This window comes from Colobus angolensis, unplaced genomic scaffold (assembly GCF_000951035.1).
Source record: "Colobus angolensis palliatus isolate OR3802 unplaced genomic scaffold, Cang.pa_1.0 Scaffold79, whole genome shotgun sequence".
Lineage (NCBI taxonomy): Eukaryota > Metazoa > Chordata > Mammalia > Primates > Cercopithecidae > Colobus > Colobus angolensis.
The window spans coordinates 6,726,561-6,737,773 of record NW_012121709.1 but is presented as its reverse complement, the minus strand read 5'-3'; the positions used below and the strand labels follow the sequence as shown (position 1 = coordinate 6,737,773).

The window sequence follows — 11,213 nt, the reverse complement described above, 5'->3', positions numbered from 1 at the left end:
GCGCCGCAAGCGACTTCCGGGTCGAGAGCTGCCCGACGACGGCCTGACTCCGCCATCCTTGGGGGAGTGGAGATGCCGCTGGACGCCCCCGTCGCCACAACCTCAGCCCTTTCATCGCCGTCTTAAAATCCTTAAAGTATAGTGGGGGAGGGGCGGAGCCAGGTTCTCTAGAGTCAGGCAAATCTACGGGCAGGCCCAGCAGCAGTCAGGGCCCCGAGGCTCCCAGGCGACTTCCGGAAACAGCCGCCAGGCGGCGCCTGGAGCTAGAACTAAAGCGGGGATCGTTAGCGACCTAGGGGCGGAGGGTTTGAAGGGCCCTTGGCAGGTGGAGGTGGTCTCTAATCTAAGCAGGGGAACCACGCGAACTGCCCCCTTGTTAGGTCGGAAAACCTAGACATCCAGAGTGTGCGTGATCATGCAGCCTGGCTCCTCCTGTGACTACTTAGAGCTCTTTATTAAGAGCTAAAAGACAAGGATGCTGATATTCCATCCTGAGGACAGCAAAACAGTATTTTCCCAGCCCTCAGGAATCCTTTCTATTTGTGTAAGGTTTATTCGATAAGATGTACCCCCGGTTTTACAAACAAGAAACGAGCTGTCGTTTGCCTAAAAAAAAAAATAGCAACGTCCAGTCTGATTTTTTAGACTCGGAGACCCAGGCCCTCTGCGGTACAGCTGCCTTGAATATTAATTTTTTCAAAGGTGCTTTTGCCTAATCCAACAGCTTGCTCTGAGCTCTCAACTGAAGAAGGGGAGAATTTGCCTACCAGAAGTTATTTGGCTAAGCAAGACCTACGTGGAAGCTTAAAAATCAGGAGAGCTGAGTATCTGCAAGAATTAATTTGTGCTATTCCCTCTGAGTAGAAGAGGGAATTTGTGCTATTCCCTCTGAGTAGAAGAGGGACACGGTGTTATAAGTTTTGCTCAACGAATAGATTTAAGGTGTCCCTTTAGCTAAGAGCAGTGTGGTCTAGTTGTGTGTAGCGAGAAAAAAGGATAAGGTTTTTAATGGTTTGTCCAAAGTAGCCCCACTTTTATGTTCCACCCGAGTCTCCGTAGGAAACGCAACCAGTAGTGAAAATGAACACATGTGAAAACCAGGGTGGAACCGAATATTCCCATTCTCAGACCTTTTGTGATCAAATTTATCTCTGAATTGGCCCCCACGGACTCTTCTAAAAATGAAACATTATTCCCATCCCATTTATTTTGACATTTATTTACTACCTTGCTTTAATTAAAATCTTGGCTCTATTTGTAAGGGATTTTTTGTCCCAACAAAAACTAAAGAATTTCCAGAATGGAATGCTAAGATGTCTTTCCAGGAGTTCCGAGATCTTCTGAAGCGCCTTCTAAATAAGAATCATTCTCAGATCTCACCGTAGGTCTGCCATCTATATTTAAACTAGGATTTCAGAACTGTCTCTTGTCCAAAAGATGAAGTCATTTTCTTTCTTTGTGCTGTTGGAGCACATCTAAATTATTTGCAATCAACTATATTGAGTAACTTGCGTTCCTATCAGTAGCGATCATCATAGTGCAGAAAAAGCAAAGATTTTAGAAATCAAGAGTTCATTGATACAATGAATTTTTAAGTTTATTTCGTTGCTAAATGGTTTCCTTTCAAGATGCTGAGATTTTTGTCATGCTTATGTTTTACTGCTATCTTCTTGACTGCAAACAGCATCTGTAAATGGTCATGCATTTCTTTTTTATATGTAATGAACAGACACAACTGAGCACTTGGGTGATGAAAACTTACCCCATTTTTTCTACCCAGATTGCCAGCTGCAGAACTAAAAAATGCTCTTAAGGTGGACCTACTCAAAAAAATTATCTTGTGGCTTTAGTCTTACCCAACCTTTAGATTTATTTAATATGATTTTGGACAGTCGCTAATCTCCTGTAAAAATCAAGTTCCCTCAAAACGAAGTTTTACCACCTTGAAATCTTTTTCTGTATGCCTTCTCAAAATGGTACTCAGCCACACCGCTCAGCAGCTCGACTTGACTTGAAGTGTTGCCAGCCCCATTTCCACAACTTCTTTGCTTCCAGGCCTTCTCTGCCTACCCTAACACCCAAACTGAAACTTTAAAAGGGGACATCACAATTGGAATGGAGTATGATTCTTTTTTTTTTTTCTTTTGTTTGAAACGGAGTTTTGCTCTTTCGCCCAGGCTGGAGTGAAGTGGCGTCATCTCAACTCACTGCAACCTCCGCCTCCTGGGTTCAAGTGATTCTCCTGCCTCAGCCTTTCGAGTAGCTGGGATTACAGGCGTGCGCCACCACGCCCCGCTAATTTTTGTAATTTTAGTAGAGACGGGATTTCACCATGTTGGCCAGGCTGGTCTGGAACTCTTGACCTCAGGTGATGAATGGAATATGATTGTTAAACACTAGAAGAAACATGTATACTGTTTAGAACACAAACACATTTTGTCAGCTGGAGTTAAAAAGTTAACAATCGAGGATTCTCTGAGAACTAAGGCCCTGTATACATCTGACAAAACTGAGGATCAAAATGTGTTCCTGAAACGAAACAATGTCTTCATAAAATGCTAAATTCTAAAGTCCATAAACTTACTTAGGGTGTTAAGAGTAAGGAAAGCAGTTTTCTGTTTCCGGTGTTGATCAGCGTATCCAGTTTCACAAAAATAACACAAATGGGTCTTAGTAGCATGATGCACTTTCACCCCTGGCAGGCACTATCCTTTAGCGTGGATCAAGAGGAGTCTCTGATTATCACATATTACACTTGGGTCAAAGCTCGTTATCCTTTGGCCACTCGTTCACATAAAATCATTAAAACCTGTGGCCCTGGAAAAAGGTTATATTGAATAGGTTTGCTGAAACCTTGTTAAGCTAATAATGGGGTTCCCCTACCAGTCTTCCTACTGTCATAAAAACCTACAAACTGAAAATTTCTAAAGCTTTGTTCTTGCACCTATCAAAATGTGCCCTGCATTGAACGCTTAGTTGGGCAAAGTATGCTCCCAGTACTGTGTAGAGATTTTTTTTCCCCCAACGGTACCAAACTGACGGCTGCTGAACTCAATGCAAGGAGAAGCAACTCCCTTGCAAGAGATTTTAAAAAGAAATGGTTTAAATCCAGGAAATTTTTACAAATCCTGGGCAAATAAATGCTATATTAGTTCATGGCAGAATTACTAAGAAAGCTGTGCAAGGTCTAGCGAGAGACTGGGGTCCTCCCCAAAGGCTTTAACATGGTGGTCCCTGGGAATCTCCCAAGAAAAGTAAAGGCGTGGGGAGAAGCGCCATGAACTTTGACCCGAGAGTAGCACAAACAAGACTGACCGCACCCCAGGCGGGTCCGTGGGTTACTAAAGTTGCAAGATCTTCCGCGTCTGAGAAGACCCCGCCCTGCCCTGTCCCGCCCACCGACAACTCCGCCAATCCTCGGGCTCCATCGACCTCTCGGCTTCCCAGGCTCTATCAATCAAATACCTATATACGGCCCCGGCCCTGTGCCTCGCGATCAGGGAAGGTCAGTAGATTGCCTATTGGAGCCGAGCTGGGGGCGTGGTCCGGGGGCAGGGGGCGGGCGGACTGAGACGGTGGGGCGGGGCGTGCTCGGCGCAGTCGGGTGCGATTGGCCACCCCTGGCAGGAGCCGCACCTCGGACAGCAGCAGCGGCGGCCGCGGGAGGGTCCGTGGCGCCGGGCGGCTGGGTCCTGCGTGTAGAGTGGGGCGCAACGCGGAGATCGCGAGCAGAGGCTCTGCACAGCCTGATCCGGCACTCAGCGACCGGACCCAAGGATTCGCCGGGGAACAAGCCACAGGAGAGCGAGTCAGGAACAAGTGTGGGAGAGGAAGCGGCGGCGGCGGCGCCGGGCCCGGGGGTGGTGACAGCAGGTCTGAGGTGAGAGCACCGGGGCGCCGGGCGGTGACAGTGGGAGCCGAAGCGGCGGGACCCCAGGCGGAGTGAGGGCGCGGGGGACCCGAGTGAGGGGAGTTCCGGGAGCGGGCTCGACAGTGCAGACTGTGGAGAGGAGACTCCGGGAGGGACTGGGACTGCGGGTGAGGAGAGGGGACTCCGAGAGATACCGAGGCAGTGGCTCTGAGTGGAGAGGACTCCGAGAGGATCCAAGACTGAAAGTCTGAGGGGAGAGGTCCCTAAGAGGAGCCGGGACAGTGCGCGTGAGAGGAGGGGACCCGGAGAGGGGCTGGGGTAGCGGGGTGAGGGGTGGGTGCCTCAGGAGGCACTAGGATAGGGGAATGAGGGGAGGGGTCCCCCGAGGGAACAGGTCCCGGAAAGGGTCCGGGACAGCCCGGAGAGGGGAAGAGTCCTCGAGAGGAGCCGGCACTGAGAGTCTGAGAGATGGGGACCCCGAGAGGGGCTGGGACAGCACTCGGGGAGAGGAGACCCTGAGTTGAGGGGAAGGGACCCAGAGAGGAGCCGGGACAGAGTGAAGAGAGGGGACCGATCAGGGGATGTGAAGACAGGGGACCCCCCCAAGAGGGCTTAGAACAGAGTGTGAGAAGACCCCAGGAAAGGCCAGGACAGCGGGAGAAGAGGAGGGGTCCCGGAGAGGGGCTGGGCTGGGACAGCGGAGCTGAGAGCAGGACACCCCGAGAGAGGCAGGGACAGCGGGTGTGAGCAGGGAGACCCCGAGAGGGGCCAGGACGGCGGGGTAAGAGGGGGCCCCCAGAGGGCACGGGACAGCGCATGCGAGCGTGGGACCCCGAGAGGGGCTTTGAGCGTCGGTTGCAGGCGCGGACCCCGAGGAAGGAGCGGTGCGCCAGGGCTGTGGGTCGGGCCCCCAGTCAGCTCAGCGGGGACCCGGCGTGAGCAGCGAGGGAGCGCGCGGGGGGTCGCGCCCGCTAAGTTGCTGGAGCCCCCCAGGAACCGCCGCGGCGGGGAGCCTGGGTCGCGGTCGCGGCGTCGAGCGAGCAGGAGCCGGCGGCAGCGCAGACGAGTGGAGCGGGGAGGTGCTCCCAGGGTCTGGCATCAGCGACCTCCCTGAGGGTGGAGAGTGAGCCCCCAGGACTCCGGGGGGACTCTGGAGCCGGATTATGTAATGAAACATCTCCGAAGTGGAATGCACGGGCTGGAGGAGATGGAGGGACTGGTGGGGCTGGCCGCAGGACAAAGATCTTGGAATGATCAAGAGACCTGCGCGGCCTTACCTCTTCTCACTGGCCCACTGGCTTTGCATTCGTTCCTTAGAGTTTGATATGGATGCTTTGAAAGCGAGGGGCTTCCTGATCTTAATGAAAAGGTCAGGTGAAAAGTTGGAAGGGGCTTCTTCAAACCTCCCCCACTTCCCCCACCGCAAGAAGTTGAAAGGGACAGGGATCCTTTTGGAGACCCGTGTTTTAGATGAATGAGAATGTTTCTTTGATAGACCACTGTGTTTTCCTGGACTACTGGTTTTTCATTTTAGCTCAAGGAGCTAAGAACCTTTTTCAGATTTGGCAGCATATCAGTATCAATGTTTATTTACAATGCAGATTTAAAGGAATTATACTGGTTTTGGAATCCGGACTGTTTAGCTTTGATCTGTTGGAGATAGTTGGAAGGTCAAACTAAATTTTCAAAAGAGGTTTTGGAGTCGCATAACTAAGAGCTCTTTCCAATTAGATTTCTTATCCTAAAAGCTGCCAGGATTGAGCTTTAGGCGTAATTCCAGGACAAGCTAAGGAGAGAGATAAACCTATTTAAACCAAACACTGTGTGTCCTGGTGGGAGGCAAGTGTGTGTCTATTAAAAGGCTGAAACAAATAGTGGAAAGCAATAGGGGGTGGGAGGTAAGGGACAGCCTCCTACTCTGAGGGATGTGAAAATTAAACTAATCATCAGGCTAGTCATTCACAGTTCTTAGGATATGTTAATACTGCCCTACCTACTTTTCAAACTCAAATGCACATGCTTTGTTATGGTTGTACCAGCAGTTTTGTATTTGAATTTTTAAAACCTCCTTTTCAATGTTTATAGATTGTATCTCCTCACCTCTTCTCTTGGACTGAGTTCTTTTTTATAGACGCAGACATCGAAAATGATGGTTTCAGGAAAATAGTGAGGAATATAATTATTATATAATGTCAGTTATTTAGATATTGCCTTTGTTTCAGGTTTAGAATATGCTTTATTAGAAGTCTTTTGCCAATGTTCCATATGGGCAGTTTCAACTAAGAGGAATAAAGGAATGTTGTATTATTTTCTGAAGATGTAATGTAGATGCCTTACATATAACTGCTATGTAAATCCAAGACAAAAATTACTGAAGTTATTTTTATCAGAGTGATAATAAGTAGAGGAGATGCAGTGTTTAGGGATTTTATTTGACATTATCTGATACAGAGCCATTCTTATATGGCTTCAGAGATTGTGGAGCTTGATGTGGTTATGAAAATTCCACTAACATGGCCGGGCACAGTGGCTGACACCTGTGATTACAAATACCAGCACTTTGGGAGGCCGAGGGAGGCGGATCACAAGGTAAGGAGATGGAGACCATCTTGGCCAACATGGTGAAACCCCATCTCTACCAAAATACAAAAAATTAGACGGCCATGGTGGTGTGTGCCTGTAGTCCCAGCACTTGGGAGGCTGAGGCAGAGGAATCTCTTGAACCCAGGAGTCAGAGCTTGCAGTGAGTCAAGATCGTGCCACTGCACTCCAGCCTGGCGACAGAGCAAGACTCCGTCTCGAAAAGAAAAAAAGAAAATTCCACTAACGGGCCGGGCGCGGTGGCTCAAGCCTGTAATCCCAGCACTTTGGGAGGCCGAGACGGGCGGATCACGAGGTCAGGAGATCGAGACCATCCTGGCTAATACGGTGAAACCCCGTCTCTACTAAAAAATACAAAAAACTAGCCGGGCGAGGTGGCGGGCGCCTGTAGTCCCAGCTACTCGGGAGGCTGAGGCAGGAGAATGGCGTGAACCCGGGAGGCGGAGCTTGCAGTGAGCTGAGATCCGGCCACTGCACTCCAGCTTGGGCGACAGAGCAAGACTCCGTCTCGAAAAAAAAAAAAAAAAAAGAGAAAATTCCACTAACTAGAAGTCCTCTCCTGAGTTACAGAAATTATACAGATGAGAGGACCAGCAACAGCAAATACAAATTTAAAATATGAGACACTATATTTAAGATGTATTGAGTGTAATTTTTTTACATTAAATTTATTTTTCCAGAATGCTAGGTTGAAGTCAAGTAAAAATAAGGTCAGTTGGCCGGGCGCGGTGGCTCAAGCCTGTAATCCCAGCACTTTGGGAGGCCCAGACGGGCGGATCACGAGGTCAGGAGATCGAGACCATCCTGGCCAACATGGTGAAACCCCATCTCTACCAAAATACAAAAAATTAGACGGCCATGGTGGTGTGTGCCTGTAGTCCCAGCACTTGGGAGGCTGAGGCAGAGGAATCTCTTGAACCCAGGAGTCAGAGCTTGCAGTGAGTCAAGATCGTGCCACTGCACTCCAGCCTGGCGACAGAGCAAGACTCCGTCTCGAAAAGAAAAAAAGAAAATTCCACTAACGGGCCGGGCGCGGTGGCTCAAGCCTGTAATCCCAGCACTTTGGGAGGCCGAGACGGGCGGATCACGAGGTCAGGAGATCGAGACCATCCTGGCTAATACGGTGAAACCCCGTCTCTACTAAAAAATACAAAAAACTAGCCGGGCGAGGTGGCGGCGCCTGTAGTCCCAGCTACTGGGGAGGCTGAGGCAGGAGAATGGCGTGAACCCGGGAGGCGGAGCTTGCAGTGAGCTGAGATCCCGCCACTGCACTCCAGCCTGGGTGACAGAGCGAGACTCTGTCTCAAAAATAAATAAATAAATAAAGTCAGTTAACTCGAAAGGGTATTTAGAACAGACATATATTCATTTTGCAATGCATACAATGTATGAAATGGTCTATGGAAGGATTGAGAATCTTAACACCGATAATTCTACAAAGTAATGGAAATATTTGAGCAGATGCGCTGTCACCATATTTCTTAGCACATTTCTGACTGGTACAAATGGTCGTTTCTTAAGACAAAACATTAAATTTATTTCCTTGCAAGAAAAGAAAGTGCTCTGATACTCCCCTAAGTGATGACTAAAGCAGTCATTTCAACCACATGACGTTATGGTATTGATCCAGAGACGTTAAAGAGAGATTCTTCGCAGTAGAAGTTTTAGTGATAGTAAAGGCCTGTAATAACTACATTCCCTGGGGGTTATAAGAGTAGGGATTCTGTGAAAATTGTTTTCATTTGTTGCAAAAAACTAAAACTGTACTACGAGAAGCTATAAATATATGAAATCATTATACCTTTACTTGCGTATTAATTTATTTGAGACAGGGTGTAGCTCTCTGTCACCCAGGTTGGAGTGCAGTGACAGGATGTCCTCTCCCTGCAGCCTCTGCCTCCCAAGATCAAGCGATCCTCTTACCTCAGCCTCCTGTGTAGCTGGGACCACAGGCAAATACCATCACGCCTGGCTTTTTTTTTCTTCTTCTTCTTCTTCTTTTTTTTTTTTGTATTTTTAGTAGAGATGGGGTTTCACAACATTGCCCAGGACAGTTTCAAACTCCTGAGTTCAAGTGATCCACCCGTCTCCACCTCCCAAAATGCTGGGATTACAGGCATAAGCCCATTATGCCCAGCCCCTTTGTTCATTTAAACTTTTTATTTTCTTTTTATTTCATTTTATTTTATCTTATTTATTTATTTATTTGAGACGGAGTCTCACTCTGTCACCCAGGTTGGAGTGCAGGGGCACGATTTCGGCTCACTGCAACCTCCGCCTCCCAGATTCAAGCGATTCTCCTGCCTCTGCCTCCCAAGTAGCTAGGATTACAGGTGCCCGCCACCACGCCCGGCTAATGTTTGTATATTTAGTAGAGACGGGTTTTCACCACCTTGGCCAGGCTGGTCTAGAACTCCTGACCTCAAATGATCCACACACCTCGGCTTCCCAAAGTGCTGGGATTACAGGCACGAGCCAACGCGCTGAGACATGTTATTTTTTTAATAGAAAATAGGCCAGGTACGGTGGTTTACGCCTGTAATCCCACCACCTTGGGAGGCCAAGGCGGATGAATCACCTGAAGTCAGATGAATCACCTGAAGTCAGGAATTCGAGACTAGCCTAACCAACAAGGTGAAAACCCGTCTCTACTAAACATACAAACATGAGCTGGGTGTGGTGGCGCGCCTGTAGTCCTAGCTACTCCGGAGACTGAGGCTGGAGCATCGCTTGAATCCGGGAGGCGGAGCTTGCAGTGAGCTGAAATAGCGCCTTCGCACTCCAGCCTGGGCGACACACCTAGACTCCGTCTCAAAATATAATAATAAAAGACATTAAGATGGAGCCTTACAGTTCCATATGAAGGCTTACAGCAACCACACATTGCAAGTTCTTTTTAATTCTCAAACTGTTTTCAGTCTTTGTTTAGCAGGATGCAAATACTGCCCAGTATATACAATAACACATTTTACACTTTCTATACTACTGGAGTCATATACAGGCAAACTATTGTAATCTTAGAGACTACCTTGATATCTAATTTGGTGTAATGTTTAAGCCAACCTGAATAAACATTCTCATTGCCTGCCAGTATTCACATTTGTTGATATCAGTAGCATAGCGGAATAGATGAAAACTGTTGGTACTTTTTTAAAAAATAGATTCTTAGTTAAATGCCTCTTTTTTAAAAATAATTTTTTCCCTAGTTTTCATTTCTTCCCTCGCTGCGCCCACCACCCCACCCCCCCAAAAAAAAGACAGAAGGGAGAGAGGGAGGAAGGATTTTGTGACTCTCCGAAAAAAGACGACTTTTCAGTAATGGAGAGTTTTTGAATTCGTACTTTTAAGTTGTGGGATATTATAAGATTGCATATCAGCACAGGGAATTTAATTTGTGGCAATTTAGCTTTATCACCCATTTAATTGGTTGCTTTATTATTTGTAAGCTGTATTAAAAGTTTTTTTTACTGTTTCTTAGGCTCAGCTAAGTAAAAGAAACATAAGTGATATTATCTATACACCTCTAATTATACATTAGTTATGTTGAATTTATGGGCCAAATGTGATCTCCCTCATTTCCAAGGTACAAGCACCAAATTAAAATAAAATATTTCAAATTTGTGTAATAACTGATAGAATTTAATTGATCAATTTTGTTCCAGACATATGTTGTTAAAGTTACCTGCTTTATAAATCAACTTAACATTTTTTTTCCTGTCTGACTTGAGCTTTGTTAGGGATATTGAAGTATATTTAAAATCTTTCTAAGTTATTTCTACTTTTCTAGTTAAAGGGCTAATTCCCTGGCAAACAGAATGACTTAGGGGCCAATTTCTTTATTTGTTATCGGAAATTAGTCTCCTAACCATTTGTCAGCCTGTCTCACAAATAAACATTTTTAATCCCTAGAGTGTGTGAGAAAAGGAAGACGGCCTGGAATAAACATTTTTTTGTTGTTGTTTTCGAGACAGCCACACTCTGTCGCCCAGACGAGTTCAGTGGCGCCATCTCGGCTTACTGCAACCTCCACCTCTCTCATAGCTGGGATTACAGGCACCCACCACCTCACCCAGATACTTTCGGTAATTTTAGTAGAGATGGGGGTTTCACTGTGTTGGTCAGGCTGGTCTCAAACTGCTGGCCTCAAGTGATCCGCCCACCTCCGCCTCCCAGAGTGCTGGGACTACCAGCGTGAGCCACCTTACCTGGCCTAGAGTAAACATTTTATACGTAGAAAAACCTAGTTCCATTAAACAAAGAGGTGTGGTCCACGTGACTTTAACTCCTAGCAATAGGAATTGACATGCTGGAGTCTAGTGTTCTGGGCCCTTTCACTTCACCTCTGGCCTCAGTGAAATGATGGGTGGTGAAATCAACCTCACATTGTATACTTTATATTAATATTGTAGTCAGTTATCAAAGTACTCATTGAACGGATCAATTTTACTTTCTTCCACTATTTTTGAGTGTCAATAAGAGAACCTTTTAACCAGTCAAACAGGGACGCTGTGCAGTACATATTTAATTTTATGTGTTTCACTTTCTAATATTGGCTTATGTCCATGGCAATCAAGGCTATGACAATTCAAATATATTTTATTTACCCATTACAATAGATGGCACTAATCAAGACAGGATGCTTTCTTAAATACACTAATAACTTAATTAGTCTTGGCAGTAGACACACTAAACAGAATCATAGTTCATGGCCAATTTTCTCTTTTTTTTTTTTTTTTTTTTT

The 11,213-nt window shown here is 46.7% G+C and overlaps 1 protein-coding gene across 1 annotated transcript in view; it reads left to right on the top strand.

The window, feature by feature from the left end:
* The first annotated feature begins 3,587 nt into the window (after positions 1-3,587).
* Positions 3,588-11,213, top strand: part of TAOK3 (TAO kinase 3) — a 248,328-nt gene continuing 240,702 nt past the window's right edge. The window contains exon 1 of the mRNA XM_011928713.1: positions 3,588-3,880. The gene's annotated coding sequence lies outside the window, so the exon portion shown is untranslated. The remainder of the gene's footprint in view (positions 3,881-11,213) is intronic.